Raw genomic sequence first — 16957 nt, 5'->3', positions numbered from 1 at the left:
ATTTTTTTTCTTCTCATTTTGTCTGTCATAGTTGACGTGTACCTATGATGAAGATTACAGGCCTCTCTCATCTTTTTAAGTGGGAGAACATGCACAATTGGTGGCTGACTAAATACTTTTTACCCCCACTGTATATAGCCTGTATATAGTAGGCTATGCTGTACCTATCATATGACATAATAGCTTAAACACTCATTTATCAGTGTCCTCCAACGGCATGCTTGTTTTTTTCTCTTTCAGTCAGGTATTAGGTATCAGTGTTCAAACCAAGGATATACAAACTTGAATCGTCGTGTTCATCCAGAAATATAATGTTTCTCTTGCTCAATCATAGCAGGAGTGAGGTATTATGAGGACAACATTAGCTAGATGTGTACTATACTTTTATGGTAAAAGGATGTTCTGTACACAGTCAGTGAGTACATCCATCAGTGCACATGGGAGTAGGGCTTGTTTGTGTGTCTGTCATGTGCATGTGTGTTTGTGCCTTATGTACAATTAAATCCTTCTGAACACTTGAACAAATACAGCGTGCATGTGCTTGTGCATGTCAGAGAGATAAAGAGTTGTCTGTGTATTCGAGGACAATGTGGTCTGTGGGGATGCCTCTAAATGCTTGTTTTCAGAGTGCATGGGGGCTACAGGAAACTTGATGGGTGGTTGTATGCATGCATATTGAGCGCAGTCGTGTGTGTGCCTATGTGTATGTAAGAAAGAGAGAAAGAGATCATGCAAGTGTCTGTATATGAGCACATTGCTGCTTGGAGGAAGAAGAGAGTTTTTAGAGCACCATTCCCCAAACAGGCCAATTAGCATAATGGTGGAGAGTGAACCCAAGGCTGCCTTTGTGCCTGCGCTAATTTGGATGCCAAAGAGAAACTATTCTCTGGGCTGACTTTATCCTTGAATTAGTCCAATGCTACACTTGGACATGTTGAGAAATGAGAAACACACACACACACACACACACACTATATTTGTTCAAGGGTTAAGATGGATTTGATCTGGCATAAGGCCTGTTTAATGATTGCGTATGAATGTGATGTGTTCCATATTACACTAGATAGACATTTTAGATAGACATGAATGTAATGCTCTGTAAATTGGGACTTTTTCACAGTGATACGAATTTTTCACTTAGTAAACCATTTAGTGCATCTCCACCCAAGTCCATAATGAAATATTTCTACCTTTACAAAAAGCATAATCTATTTTCATATTTCTGCGTCATTGGGAGCTGACCAGACTGGTATCAGTGATGTCCATGCAGGCAGTTTTGAGGAGGTTAGCCTAAACGCAGCTGGCTCAGGGGCTAAAAGGCTAATTACATTCCTGACTTGCTGAAATGCACACCATATCCTGAGAGAGCATTCTAGAGCGACTCTCGCCCTGGTATCAAATATCTGATGATTGATTTTTACCTCATAATTACTATAATAAATCAATAAATCATCAATTTTGTTGCAAACCTGGAGGCTGGCACCATCGAGGGACTCATTTGTCAGTGTGTATTACCGACCTCGAGAGTTGAAAGGTTAGAGTGCACATTAGTGCACAGGTTGTGCTGGGTATATTGTACAGTGGAGTTATCGCGTTACATGGACTTTATGATATTGCACAATTGTAGCAATATCTATAAAACAGATTTTTTGCAAGGTGTAGGGGCTGGTACCCAGCAAACAACAATCCCAGGACATTAGCTAACATTAGATCATAACGCTGCACAAACAATCAAAGAACATCATCATCATCTACCCAACAAACATCCATACAAGAATCACCACCCTCTGGTCATGCAATGGTAACATAGTCATTCCATAGTCTTGGACCATTCACAAGATAGTCCATGCCTTGTGACCAGTGACTATAAACCAAAGTTGACACAGCGCTGACATACTAGTTGTCACATCTCACATCTTGCCCAGACTAGACTCCAGTACAAATCCCCCACTGGCATATGAGAAGGAGTTGACATGGCAACCGGAGAAGAGCCCACAGTAGTTGACTAATGTGAGTCTCCCTGGGTGAACAGTGAATATTTGCTTCCCAAATGGCACCCCGTTCCCTACATAGTGCACTACTTAACCTATGGGCCCTGTTCAAAATAAGTACACTATAAGGAATATAGTGCAATTTGGGACACAGCCATTGGCTGGTTCAGTAATGAGGTGGTGGAGCAGTGTGCCTAGGGATCCCAGTGATAAGTTCACACTACTCAGGGAGCCTACCCCACCACACGACTATCTGTGCCCATAGTCCTCTCCCTGCATGAGCTCACACCTAATGATGCCGGTTTGCTCTGACACTCCCTGGCGCTTTGGGAACAAGACCTAGCAACCCTACTGTGTGGGAAGAAGACCTGCCAACCCTACTGTGTAGTGTGGGAGCCCTGCGGCATGTTGCTCAGTCAGTCAGTGAGTGAGTGAGATAGTCAGTCAGTCAGAGAGTCAGTGAGTCAGTCTGACTGACTTAATGCTTCTAGCCTTCTACTAAGACCATCACTATGAGCACCGATACTACCACTACAACTATGGATTACATGTCAGTATTACCACTACAGGCCTACTCTCATGATCACTGTTACCACTAAACTACTTCTACTACTTATAATAGATCTTCAGCACCAGTCAAAAGTTTGGACAAACCTACTAATTCCAGGGTTTTTCTTTATTTTTACTATTTTCTACATTGTAGAATAATAGTGAAGACATCAAAACTATGAAATAACACATGGAATCATGTAGTAACCCAAAAAGTGTTAAACAATTATTATTATTTTTACAGATTCTTCATAGTAGCCACCCTTTGCCTTGATGACAGCTTTGCACACTCTTGGCATTCTCTCAACCAGCTTCATGAGTTAGTCACCTGCAATGCATTTCAATTAATAGGTGTGCCTTCTTAAAAGTTAATTTGTGGAATGTATTTCCTTCTTAATGTGTTCGAGCCAATCTTCTGTATACCCCCCCTACCTTGTTGTGACAAGATAGGCGGGGTATACAGAAGATAGCCCTATTTGGTAAATGACCAAGTCCATATTATGGCAAGAACAGCTCAAATAAGCAAAGAGAAACGAAAGTCCATCATTACTTTAAGACATGAAGGTCAGTCAATACGGATCATTTCAATAACTTTAAAAGTTTCTTCAAGTGCAATCGCAAAACCCATCAAGCGCTATGATGATACTGGCTCTCATGAGGACCGCCACAGGAATGGAAGAGGATACGTTCATTAGAGTTACCAGCCTCAGAAATTGCAGCCCAAATAAATGCTTCACAGAGTTCAAGTCACAGACACATCTCGACATCAACTGTTCAGAGAGGACTGTGTGAATCAGGCCTTCATGGTCGAATTGCTGCAAAGAAACCACTACTAAAGGACACCAATAAGAAGAAGAGACTTGCTTGGGCCAAGGAATGGACATTAGACCAGTGGAAATGTGTCCTTTGTTCTGGAGTCCAAATTGGAGATTATTGGTTTCAACTGCTGTGTCTTTGTGAGACGCGGTGTGGGTGAACGGATGATGTCCGCATGTGTAGTTCCATCCGTAAAGCATGGAGGAGGAGGTGTTATGGTGTGGTGGTGCTTTGCTGGTGACAGTCTGTGATTTATTTAGAATTCAAGGCACACTTAGCCAGAATGGCTACCACAGCATTCTGCAGCGATACGCCATCCCATCTGGTTTGCGCTTAGTGGGACTATCATTTGTTTTTCAACAGGACAATGACCCAACACACATCCAGGCTGTGTAAGGGCTATTTTACAAAGAAGGAGAGTGATGGAGTGCTGCATCAGATGACCTGGCCTCCACAATCCTCCGACCACAAACCAATTGAGATGGTTTGGGATGAGTCGGATGGCAGAGTGAAGGAATAGCACCCAACAAGTGCTCAGCATATGTTGGAACTCCTTCAACACTGTTGGAAAAGCATTCCAGGTGAAGCTGGTTGAGAGAATGACAATAGTATGCAAAGCTGTCATCAAATAAAGGGTGGCTACTTTGAAGAATATCAAATATATTTTTTGATTTGTTTAACACTTTTTTGGTTACTACATTATTATTTCATAGTTTTTATGTCTTCACTATTATTCTACAATGTAGAAAATTGTAAAAATAAAGAAAAACCCTTGAATGAGTATGTCTGTCCAAACTTTTGACTGGTACTGTATGTAAATAAGGTATTACTTATTTGTAATACATTTGCAAACATTTCTAAAAACCTATTTTCGCTTTGTCATTATGGGTTATTGTTTGTAGATTGATGAGGAACCATTTTTATTTAATACTTTTTTGAATAAGGCTGTAACGTAATAAAATGTGGAAAAAATCAAGGAGTCTGAATATTTTCCGAATGCTCTGTATATGTTACGGGAGCATTATTTCAGTGATAAAGACATTAGAAGAAATGACACAAAACACTAAAAACGTACAGTGGCTAGCGAAAGTATTGACCCCCCTTGGCATCCTATTTTGTTGCCTTACAACCTGGAATTAAAATTGATTTTTGGGTGGTTTGTATCATTTGATATACACAACATGCCTACCACTTTAAAGATGCAATTTTTTTTTTTTTTGTGAAACAAACAAGAAATAAGACAAAAAAACTGAAAACTTGAGCGTGCATAACTATTCACCCCCCCAAAGTCAATATTTTGTAGAGCCACCTTTTGCAGCCATTACAGTTGCAAGTCTCTTGGGGTATGTCTCTGTAAGCTTGGCACATCTAGTCACTGGGAATTTTGCCCATTCTTCAAGGCACACCACAGATTCTCAATTGTATTGAGGTAATTGTCCTGCTGGAAGGTGAACCTCCGTCCCAGTCTCAAATCTCTGGAAGACTGAAACAGGTTTCCCTCAATAATTTTCCTGTATTTAGCGCTATCCATCATTCCTTCAATTCTGATCAGTTTCCCAGTCCCTGCCGATGAAAAATATCCCCACAGCATGATGCTGCCACCACCATGCTTTACTGTTCACGGATGGTGTTCTCGTCCACATGTGTGCAATCTAACTAATTTTGTGACCTCTGAAGGTAATTGGTTGCACCAGATCTTATTTAGGGGCTTCATAGCAAAGGGGGAGAATACATATGCACTTACCACTTTTCCGTGATTTATTTTGTAGAATTTTTATAAACAAGTTATTTTTTTCATTTCACTTCACCAATTTGGACTGTTTTGTGTATGTCCATTACATGAAATCCAAATAAAAATCCATTTAAATTACAGGTTGTAATGCAGCAAAATAGGAAAAACGCCATGGGTGATGAATACTTTTGCAAGGAACTGTATTTTCACTTCTCAATTCAGCCATTTTACTGTTTTAAGCCTTCCCACTTGTCCCTTTGTTGCACCCGGGAAGCTCTTCATGACAGCATTTGTGGAGGGAAAGCATTAAATGTAATGACTTTTTTTTATATATGTGAAAAGCTCATCAGATTCAGTTTAATAAGAAATCCTTGACCATTAATGCCCTATTTGCAATTATTGATTTGTAAATTCCATTATGGGATAGTTCACTTTTTTACACCTTATAGCCAGTCAGTCAGATGGTTCCTTACCCTGAAAGTAGTCTACGGGCCTGGGTAATCTGTAATCCATGATTTAGAGTTGTTTAAATAGCCACTATTAACTAGAGGGGATTTGGCCACAAATATTGAACTTTGACTAACTGCCCCCATCAAGCCCATAGTTTTTTGTTAGTGTAGTATCTGAACATTTATAGCTTTGGCTGAGGTTTTCATATTGTTGGTTAAATGGACTTTGCTCTGCTTTGCTGAAACATCTGGAAAGTATTACTATAGGGGCCCCCTAAGATGGTGGACATGGGGATATGTGGAGGCCAGGGATTGGTCTATTCAAAACACGCCATTTTGTGTTACATAGGATATATACCATGTTTGAACAAAGGGACGAGGAGAGTGATCATATTTGAGATTGGGTTTGTTGCTCTCCAGATTCTGCAGAAATCTGTAAATTGATGCTGAAATCTTTTGATAGGATAAACCTTTATAATCAAAGTACAGTGTCAGCGGATTCCTTGTCAACACAGCATCTCAGCATCGTTGCTCGGCCACCACAGAAATTTGCGACGAGGATTTTCGGACGTGTTGCGTCTATTTCAGCGTTACATCATGGGCTCTGAGCTGACTCCCGCTCCAGAGGCCTGCAGATAAGGTGAGCTTTCTCACAACTTTGGGCGCTGGTCAGTTCGTGTGACTGTGTGTGCGTTGGGGGGACGCACCGTGACGGACCTGTGTGTGCCGTGCTGTTTGCTGTGTGATGAGTTTCCGTTCTAAATTTCTAAATTTGTTTGCGTTGGAAACAACGATACATGGCCCCATCCATCCTCCCCTCAATACGGTGCAGTCGTCCTGTCCCCTTTGCAGAAAAGCATCCCCAAAGAATGATGTTTCCACCTCCATGCTTCATGGTTGGGATGGTGTTCTTGGGGTTGTACTCATCCTTCTTCTTCCTCCAAACACGGCGAGTGGAGTTTAGACCAAAAAGCTATATTTTTGTCTCATCAGACCACATGACCTTCTCCCATTCCTCCTCTGGATCATCCAGATGGTCATTGGCGAACTTCAGACGGGCCTGGACATGCGCTGGCTTGAGCAGGGGGACCTTGCGTGCGCTGCAGGATTTTATATCCATGATGGCGTAGTGTGTTACTAATGGTTTTCTTTGAGACTGTGGTCCCAGGGTAGGTAACAACACATCTGCCACACTGATCCTCAACACGGGGGCCCCTCAGGGGTGCGTGCTCAGTCCCCTCCTGTACTCTCTGTTCACCCATGACTGCATGGCCAGGCACGACTCCAACACCATCATTAAGTTTGCCGACGACACAACAGTGGTAGGCCTGATCACCGACAACGATGAGACAGCCTATAGGGAGGAGGTCAGAGATCTGGCCGTGTGGTGCCAGGACAACAACCTCTCCCTCAACGTGACCAAGACAAAGGAGATGATTGTGGACTACAGGAAAAAAAAGAGGACTGAGCACGCCCCCATTCTCATCGACGGGGCTGTAGTGGAACAGGTTGAGAGCTTCAAGTTCCTTGGTGTCCACATCACCAACGAACTATCATGGTCCAAACACACCAAGACAGTCGTGAAGAGGGAACGACAAAGCCTATTCCCCCTCAGAAGACTGAAAAGATTTGGCATGGGTCCTCAGATCCTCAAAAAATTCTACAGCTGCACCATCGAGAGCATCCTGACTGGTTGCATCACCGCCTGGTATGGCAACTGCTTGGCCTCCGACAGCAAGGCACTACAGAGGGTAGTGCGTATGGCCCAGTACATCACTGGGGCAAAGCTTCCTGCCATCCAGGACCTCTATACCAGGCGGTGTCAGAAAAAGGCCCTCAAAATTGTCAAAGACTCCTGCCACCCTAGTCATAGACTGTTCTCTCTGCTACCGCACGGCAAGCGGTACCGGAGTGCCAAGTCTAGGTCCAAAAGACTTCTCAACAGCTTCTACCCCCAAGCCATAAGACTCCTGAACAGCTAATCATGGCTACCCGGACTATTTGCACTGCAAACTATTTGCACCCATCCTTTTTACACTGCTGCTACTCTGTTAATTATTTATGCATAGTCACTTTAACTCTACCCACATGTACATATTACCTCAACTACCTCAACTAGCCGGTGCCCCCGCACATTGACTCTGCAACGGTACCCCCCTGTATATATAGCCTCCCTACTGTCACTTTATTTTACTTCTGCTCTTTTTTTTCTCAACACTTTTTTTGTTGTTGTTTTATTTTTACTTTTTTTGTTAAAAATAAATGCACTGTTAGTTAAGGGCTGTAAGTAAGCATTTCACTGTAATGTCTGCACCTGTTGTATTCGGCGCATGTGACCAATAAAATTTGATTTGATTTGAAAGAAGCTGCTATGCCAAAGAAGTTGATTGCCAAGTTATATCAAGGGTTGATTGAAACTCTTCCTGATGGTTCAGAACCTATAAGGAAAAAATCGGCGCATGTGACCAATAAAATTTGATTCAGGTCATTGACCAGGTCCTGCCGTGTAGTTCTGGGCTGATCCCTCACCTTCCTCATGATCATTGATGCCCCACGAGGTGAGATCTTGCATGGAGCCCCAGACCGAGGGTGATTGACCGTCATCTTGAACTTCTTCCATTTTCTAATAATTGCGGCAACAGTTGTTGCCTTCTCACCAAGCTGCTTGCCTATTGTCCTGTAGCCCATCCCAGCCTTGTGCAGGTCTACAATTTTATCCCTGATGACCTTACACAGCTCTCTGGTCTTGGCCATTGTGGAGAGGTTGGAGTCTGTTTGATTGAGTGTGTGGACAGGTATCTTTTATACAGGTAACGAGTTCAAACAGGTGCAGTTAATACAGGTAATGAGTGGAGAACAGGAGGGCTTCTTAAAGAAAAACCAACAGGTCTGTGAGAGCCGGAATTCTTACTGGTTGGTAGGTGATCAAATACTTAAGTCATGCAATAAAATGCAAATTGATTACTTAATACAATGTGATTTTACCTATGATAAAAATTACAGACCTCTACATGCTTTGTAAGTAGGAAAACCTGCAAAATCGGCAGTGTATCAAATACTTGTTCTCCCCACTGTATGTCCGAAGTAGCCTCTCATTGAATATCTGCAACTCAAGGTAGCACAAATTTAGGAAGGAAAATAAGGAATAGGAGCGGCGGAAGCATGCTTTTGGAATTGTATGAATGGATGCATTCTTGTTGATTGAATAGTTTTAATGTGTGTGTGAGAGAAAGAGAGTGTGTGTGTGTGCGTGTGTGTGCAAATAAAGATGTCTCTGCTGTGTTTCCGCTGTGTGTCGACTCATGCTATGATAAGATTTTATGTTAGACATATATAGAGATATATGTTTTGGTTGAGAACAGGGGTTTTAGTTTTTTTGTAAGGAAATTTGTTAATTACGGTTAAAACCTTATGAGACTCCATTTAAGAGAATGTTTTCAAATTTGTTAAAATCTATGAGCCCCCGGGAGGACGTCATGATTGTATAGAGAGGATTAGAGGAAATCTACAGATTAGAGTAAAATAAGTGAAGAAAGAAGAGAGAGAAAATAGACTATAGTTATGTTAAGAAACTTCGAAGTAGGATTTGTGTTCTATGTTTTGTGTTGGTTTGTGCGTTTTGTTCAGTGTTACTGTTTGTCTGTGTTGGAAAGAACGGAGGGACAGCTGGTCTGTCTGCTGTTTGACTTAGAGAAAAGTTACTTGCGGGAGTGCTCCTCTCACCCTGAAGTCGCACTAATAAATGAACTGCGCATGTGTGGAGTTTTAGGATCTTACAGTTACACAGAGCGAATATGCCACTCCCCTGCCTGCACTGAGCTGCTGGGAGACGCAGACTTAGAGCTGAAAAAAGAAGGAGGGGGAGACTTTGAGTACACACGAATAAAGTATTCTGTTTGTTTAGTGGCTGTTGCGTAACTATGAACCTATTTGATTGAGATTCATTGAATTTATAAATGAGAGCTATGTTGACGGATTAAAAATACAAACAAAAAAAAAAAAAAAAATGTTATTGCGCTATTTATAATATTCCTGAGTTAAGCTGCTTGCTTATTTCTTAGCCCGAATGTGAACATAGGTATGCATAAAAGACTGAATTGTTGTCTGTTTCTTTTGTTCTCCTGTGGTGTGAGAGACGAGAGGGAGGAGACAGAGAGAGAGGAGGTGCTGACCAGTGCGTCACGCGACAGCGTGTGCTGTCCCGGATCCAGTCCAATTAAGGCCAGTACTGTTCTATCCACAAACTTACTTTCCCTTACAGGATATTATAGATTAAGGGCATTTATCTGTTTGTGTATGCCTAAAATATTTAATGTGACCATTTAGCAGGGACTTGGCTAAAAGTTTTTTTGTGCATGGGATGTTTTGATTAGAGTTGTGTTGAAAATCCAGCACTGAGATTATTCTGTAAAATGAAGGTGATTGGGTGCTTATTAAGCAATTGGATTGTGGGTGCTGTGGTGTTGCTGGATTACAGGTCTTTCTTTTTTGATTGCTCTGGAGTTGACTAGTTTCCTTTACTTTTTTTGATTGGATGTGGTAAGATTGCCAATAATCAATAATTTGCTATATAAAAAATAAAAAAATACATATATAAAAAATTTAAAAAATTAAATACAAATGTATTTAAAAAATAGGAGGGAATGATAAGCAACATAGCTTAAAGTATTTTTTGGTTTACAAATTAATTCGTTTAAAATAATAATAAAAAAAAATAAAAAATCACAATAAAGGAATGTAAAAGAGTTGTTACAATGCGGAAAAAGGACATCAAAACTATGAAAGTAATTACTCCTGTTGATGTAGTACAAAATAGTAACCCTTTAGTTAATGGTATTGCAAGGTTATCTGGAAAATGGCATAAACGTTGGCCTGACATTGAACAACCATGGCCAGTGGAAGGGACTCTTAACCCAGACGTAATTAAAATAATGCAAGTGCTTGTGTCCACATATAAGGCAGATCAAAAGAAGGGGAAAAAAGGGGAACAGCGTAAAGAAAAGAGACAAAGAGAGCTGGGTGTTCTTAAGTTGTTTGAAAATGAGGGACAAAAACGGATAAAAGATACAAAAGATAAAAAAGACAGAGGTATAGAGAAAATGGCAAAAGAGGCGAAGGTAACAGAAAAACTAATGGCAGAAGTCAATACACCTTTCTCACATAAGGATTCAGCAAAAAGACCCCCACCTTACGAGGAAGAAGTAGAGTTTAAGGACGTCTATCCTCAGCTTCCAGTGATCATTCAAGAGGGTGATTATTGCATCAGAGATGAAGATGAACGAATAATAGAGAGAGGACAAGCAGAAACGACCATAAAGATGAATACAAACTCCAAAAGTAAGAAGAAAACGACATGTCTGGAAACTAAGGGTAGAGTGAGGTTCAGGAGGATGGAATTTGATGATGATGATGATGATCAGAGTGATTCAGAAGAGATCATGGGTGGATATGACCCTGTGATCAGACAGAGGTTGGCCAGAGCGGAAAGAAGGGGTGATGGAAGTTGGAAGAAGAAGGATACAGGAGATTCGATCTCTGATGAAAGTGAAGATGGAGACAGCGATGAAGATTTGGAGATTAAAGGTGCTTCATGTTCAAGAGGATTTTATCCTACAATGACTAGCACAGAAGAAATAGAAAGAGATATAGATCGATGCATATCATGCTTGGATAACGTGAATAATTTAGAAGAAGTAAGAGAATTGGAAGAACAACTCAAGAAGTTGAAGATACAGAAGGAAAAACGGCTGAAAAAAGAATCCCAAAAATTGGAGAGGAAGTATACATTGCGGACAAGAAAAGGGAGCACAAGTAAGAAGATGATGCCAGTGATAATTCGAGGACAGAATCTGGAGTTTAAGCCTTTGCAGAATACCGATATGACAGATATACTTGAGAAGCTGCCTACTCTTCAAGACGGAGCATATCCTTGGATTTCAAAGTAGGAAGAAATTATGGTGGGAACACAGTCTGCCATTGGAGACATTAAGAGACTTTTGGCTAATCTCCTTGGGATTCCAGGTATGGAATACATTTTTCAGAGAGCTGGACTTAATAGATATATGGGGACTGCGGTGAATGATCCTGAGTTGTTAGCTGCAAGTAGAAATAGGCTGTGGAGAGCACTGAAAGATAAGTTTCCAACAAATGTGCATCCTGACAACATTCTGATTGACCCACTAGGACAACACGAAAATCCGAGAGCCTATGTGTCAAGAGCTCATCAAGTGTGGAGAAATATTACCGGAAATGATCCAGCTGTGAGTCAAATAGAGCAGTCCATTTTGCGAGCTAAATTGCAGATGGGGCTGCCCTCACCAGTAAGGAGCAAACTGGCAGAGGTGGTTGGACTTGGAAGCATGGCAAAAGGTGTCTATACAGATCATATAGCCCATCATTTACATTTACATTTACATTTTAGTCATTTAGCAGACGCTCTTATCCAGAGCGACTTACAGGAGCAATTAGGGTTAAGTGCCTTGCTCAAGGGCACATTAACGTCATTTAGCAGACGCTCTTAGCCAGAGCGACTCACAAATTGGCCAGTGGGATAAGCCAGTGGGATAACGGCTATAGCCAGTGGGATAACCACTTTACAATTTGGGGGGGGGGGTAGAAGGATTACTTTATCCTATCCCAGGTATTCCTTAAAGAGGTGGGGTTTCAAATGTCTCCGGAAGGTGGTGAGTGACTCCGCTGTCCTGGCGTCGTGAGGGAGCTTGTTCCACCATTGGGGTGCCAGAGCAGCGAACAGTTTTGACTGGGCTGAGCGGGAACTATGCTTCCGCAGAGGAAGGGGAGCCAGCAGGCCAGAGGTGGATGAACGCAATGCCCTCGTTTGGGTGTAGGGACTGATCAGAGCCTGAAGGTACAGAGGTGCCGTTCCCCTCACTGCTCCATAGGCAAGCACCATGGTCTTGTAGCGGATGCGAGCTTCAACTGGAAGCCAGTGGAGTGTGCGGAGGAGGGGGGTGACGTGAGAAGTGGATCTATACAGGAAAAAGGAACACAACCAAAAAGAACAGGACGAAGAAACTCTCAGAAAACTCAATCAAATACAACTGGTGGAGAATAAGAAGAAGGAGAAGAAATAGGCTTTGGTTATGTAGAATCAGTGTTCAACAAATCAACAATCACTGCTACAGCTTCAACCGAACCAGTTCCAACCGCAATTGTCCCAGCCACCACTACTGGTACCAGTTGTTTCATTTCCACAGCCATTTTCCGGACAGACACATAATTGGAGAGGAAGAGGACGAGAAGGCTTAGGAAGAGGAAGAGGAGGAAGATTTAATCCATACTTTCAGCAATCTTCAGAAGTGTGTTATAATTGTGGACAGGTTGGTCACTTTGCCCGTGAGTGTAATGGGCCAGGAGGAAACACCAGAGGACATTTCAGAGGAAGATACAGGGGCCAGTCAAGATCATCTGGGGAGCCAGGATTCTAGAGGTGCCCAGAAGATCCGAAAGGGGGGTGTCAGCTGGTAGCATCAGGACCGGAAAAAGATCCAACAATTGAGGTGAAAGTAAACAACCGACCATTGGAAGTGATGGCGGAGCTGCTTTCACCTGTGTTCGGCCTGAAGATGCTACACATCTCCCTATGTCCAATCGACTGATTCGAACAATCGGATTTGAGGGAGTGAAACAGCTGATTCCGCTTACGGAACCAATTGAGCTCTGCTATAAAAATCAGAAAACTACAATACCCATACTGGTATAGGAACATACACCTATTGCATTGTTGGGAAGAGATGCATTGTGTAGATTGAAATGTACAATAAAATGTACGCCAGACGGCTGTCTGGTAGAAATGCCAAAAGAAACGGTTACCTTTGAGAGCTATGGTTAAGGATACTGGGAATGGTCAACTCCATAGCAATCTTTCCTGGACACAGGAAGGCTTTGTAGCATTTGAAACGATCAAACAGAGGTTACAAGAGGCACCTGCACTCACACTACCAGACTACTCTAAGAAGTTCTTGCTATATGTGTCTATTTCTACTGGAGGTAAATATGCTTGTGCAGTTCTTTGTCAGCCGACAGGTACAGGGACGAATCCTCAACCTATTTCCTACTACTCTACTGCCTATTCAGAAGTAGAGCTAGGGCTACCACTGTGCTACAGAGCAATGGTGGGAGTATATTTAATGTATGACAAAGCATCATCTGTTACGATGGGTTACCCAGTAACAATCCTTACCCATCATTGTCTCAGAAATCTTCTGAACTATGGAACATATACATTGACTATGCCTAGGCTCAGAGACTATCATAGGCTCTTAGAGCAGGAAGATGTCACCCTAGTGAGGTGTGATAAGGTGAATCCAGCTGATAATTTGCCAACTTCAGAGGATGGTGAGCCACATGACTGTGTTCAAGAAGCAGAGAAATACTTGAGGCTTAGATCAGATTTGCAAGCCCTTCCATTATGTGAGGCAGACCTGGAGTATTGGACTGATGGGTCTTGTTATTGTGTGGGAGATAAATTGTGTGCTGGCTATGCAGTAGTTAAAGCCCAAGGAACTGGATTTGTTGTTGAAAAGGCTGAAGTAATACCACAGCCTGCGTCCGCACAACTTGCTGAACTTGTGGGGCTAACAGAAGTGTGTTTGTTAGCAGAAGGAAAGCGAGTGACGATATATACTGATTCTGCATATGCACATAGTGTATGTCATTTGTTTGGAGCAGTGTGGAAAGGTCGAGGGTTTAAGAAAACGGATGGTTCTCCGATACAACATCATGCGCAAATAATGAAACTGTTGCATGCTAGGATGAAGCCTAAAGAGATAGCGATAGCTAAGTGTGCAGCTCATAAAACAGATGTGTCAAAAGTCACACAAGGGAACAAAGCTGCTGATGAAGCTGCAAAAGCCGTCACAGGAGCGGATAAATTGGGCAGGGTTTTTCTGGTCACTCATGGAGTGGACTTGGAAGAAAAATTACGCTTAAGGATGTGATTTTGATGCAGGAAGCTGCTTCTACGATTGACAAACAGTTAAGGCTAGACTGAGATGCTGTCAAAGATGCTATGGGTCTTTGGAGAAACCATGAGGGGTTGATAGTAGCGCCTCTAGACCTATTAGGTCTGATGATTCAGGAAGCACATGGGTTAGCTAATGTTGCAAGGGGGGAGGTTAGGAGAAAGATCACAAAGGAGTAGGGTTTTTGGGCACCATATTTGCTTGAAAAGGTTGACTATGTCATAGGCTATGTCATAGGCAGGTGCACTTTTCTGTCTGAAAAATTATGTTCGCAGGGGTGTGACTGTTCTTCCTGGGTACATTCCAACACAGAGAGGTCCTATGCGTGAGTTGGTTATCGACTTTGTTGATATGATAAAACCAATTGAAGGGAAAATATATATGTTGGTGGTTGTAGATAGATTTTCACGATGGCCGGAGGCATGTGCAACCAAGCGAAAAGACGCTAAGTTGGTTGCCAAGTTTTTGTGTAAAGAAGTCATAAGCAGGTGAGGATTTCCCGATCGAATATCCTCAGCTAATGGGAGAGAGTTTTGTGGATAAATCAGTGAAATAGATTTTTCAAAAATTGGGAAAAAAGTCAGACCAAAACGTTACGAAAACTAGGGTTGAAGTAACTCTAGGAAATTTTGAATATCTGATTGTGCGATAATTTTCACATTTCTTTGCATATTGTTGTGATATTTAGTGTTTTCTTATGAATCAAAGGGGGGAAATGGAATGTGATTCATTTATATATATCATTTTTATATATCAGTTAGATATTGATGTTTTGATTTTCATGTGTTGCTTTGCAAAAGATACTGGTTGGTGTTTTCTTTTCTTCCAGAAGCATATGGGGAATGTGTAGAGTGGGATTCAAATACTCAAACATGGACAATATGAATGGACTGGAGGAAGTTGAACAAGGACGGTGTGGAAATGTTCAGATTCCATCATCGACGTTGCATTGAAAGTCGACACTGCTGAGGAGCTGCAGTGTAGTGGACTACCTTCCAGTGTCTGCAATGATATATATATACATATTTGCATGTGTAATACATAATTTGTGTCATATTCTTTCTGTATTAACTTTTTGAAGAATTATGTTTTCTGTTGTTGGGTACATGTGGGGACCTCAGATGTTTAGGGTTTTTTTACGCTTAGGGATATTGGGTCTAGGCAGGGACAGAGAAAATCCACAGGAGGGTCCGATGGGTCGACCAGCCTGAATGTGGATGGGTTTTTGATTGTATTTTGTTTTCTGAGGCTTTCATGTGTATTTGATTGCACCATAGCTTAAAATGCATTGATAAAGATTTATAAATTGATCTGGAGTACTTAGGTGGTCACCTGAGGCAGAGGGGCCGTGAGAGAATTTTACTGTCTTGATTGATTGATGGATATTTGGAAAGAAAGCTGCCAGACAGGTTTTTCGCTCTTACACTCCATAAATCTTTTTTCACACTCCATAAACTTGGTTTTATTGCTAAAGTTACACAAGATTTGTCATAATCATATTCTTTTTGTTTTCGAGACTTAGTTAGTCTCGAAGGGGGGAAATATGTAGTATCTGAACATTTATAGCTTTGGCTGAGGTTTTCATATTGTTGGTTAAATGGACTTTGCTCTGCTTTGCTGAAACATCTGGAAAGTATTACTATAGGGGCCCCCTAAGATGGTGGACATGTGGATATGTGGAGGCCAGGGATTGGTCTATTCAAAACACGCCATTTTGTGTTACATAGGATATATACCATGTTTGAACAAAGGGACGAGGAGAGTGATCATATTTGAGATTGGGTTTGTTGCTCTCCAGATTCTGCAGAAATCTGTAAATTGATGCTGAAATCTTTTGATATAATAAACCTTTATAATCAAAGTACAGTGTCAGCGGATTCCTTGTCAACACAGCATCTCAGCATCGTTGTTCGGCCACCACATTAGTCATCTGACTTTAAGGTGTAAAAAAGTGAACTATACCTTCAACATCCTTCAATTTATTGAATTGAAATTGACGCCAACCATGGTATGGTGTGTTACCTTTTAATGGGATACTGCTGGATTTCGAGATTTAGGTCATTATTCTACTTACCCAGAGTCCGATGAACTCATGAATAAAAAATGTATATCTCTGCGTGCAGTTTGGAGATTATTGTAGTTAGCCTATTGTTATCTAAGCACAATTGCTGGAAGTCTCCCTGTGTAGTAGCCAGCAGATCACAATGTTGTATCTGCAATAATGAGACAGATACAACGCTGCGATCGTTATACATCTCTATGCGACAATGGGACAGAGAATGAGGAAGTGGATGGAATCTTGTTTCTTATGATTATCAGTCAAATAAACAAATTTATAAAATATTGATTACTATGTATAGCTTCGTAAGACTAGAAATGACCAATCACCCAGCTTTGGAGTAGTTCGAAGGTCTATTTCTGTGTTTTTGAAAGGAG

This window comes from Coregonus clupeaformis, chromosome 4 (genome assembly GCF_020615455.1).
Source record: "Coregonus clupeaformis isolate EN_2021a chromosome 4, ASM2061545v1, whole genome shotgun sequence".
In the NCBI taxonomy this organism is placed as follows: Eukaryota; Metazoa; Chordata; class Actinopteri; order Salmoniformes; family Salmonidae; genus Coregonus; species Coregonus clupeaformis.
The sequence above is the reverse complement of the archived record's forward strand: the minus strand, read 5'-3'. Positions refer to the sequence as shown.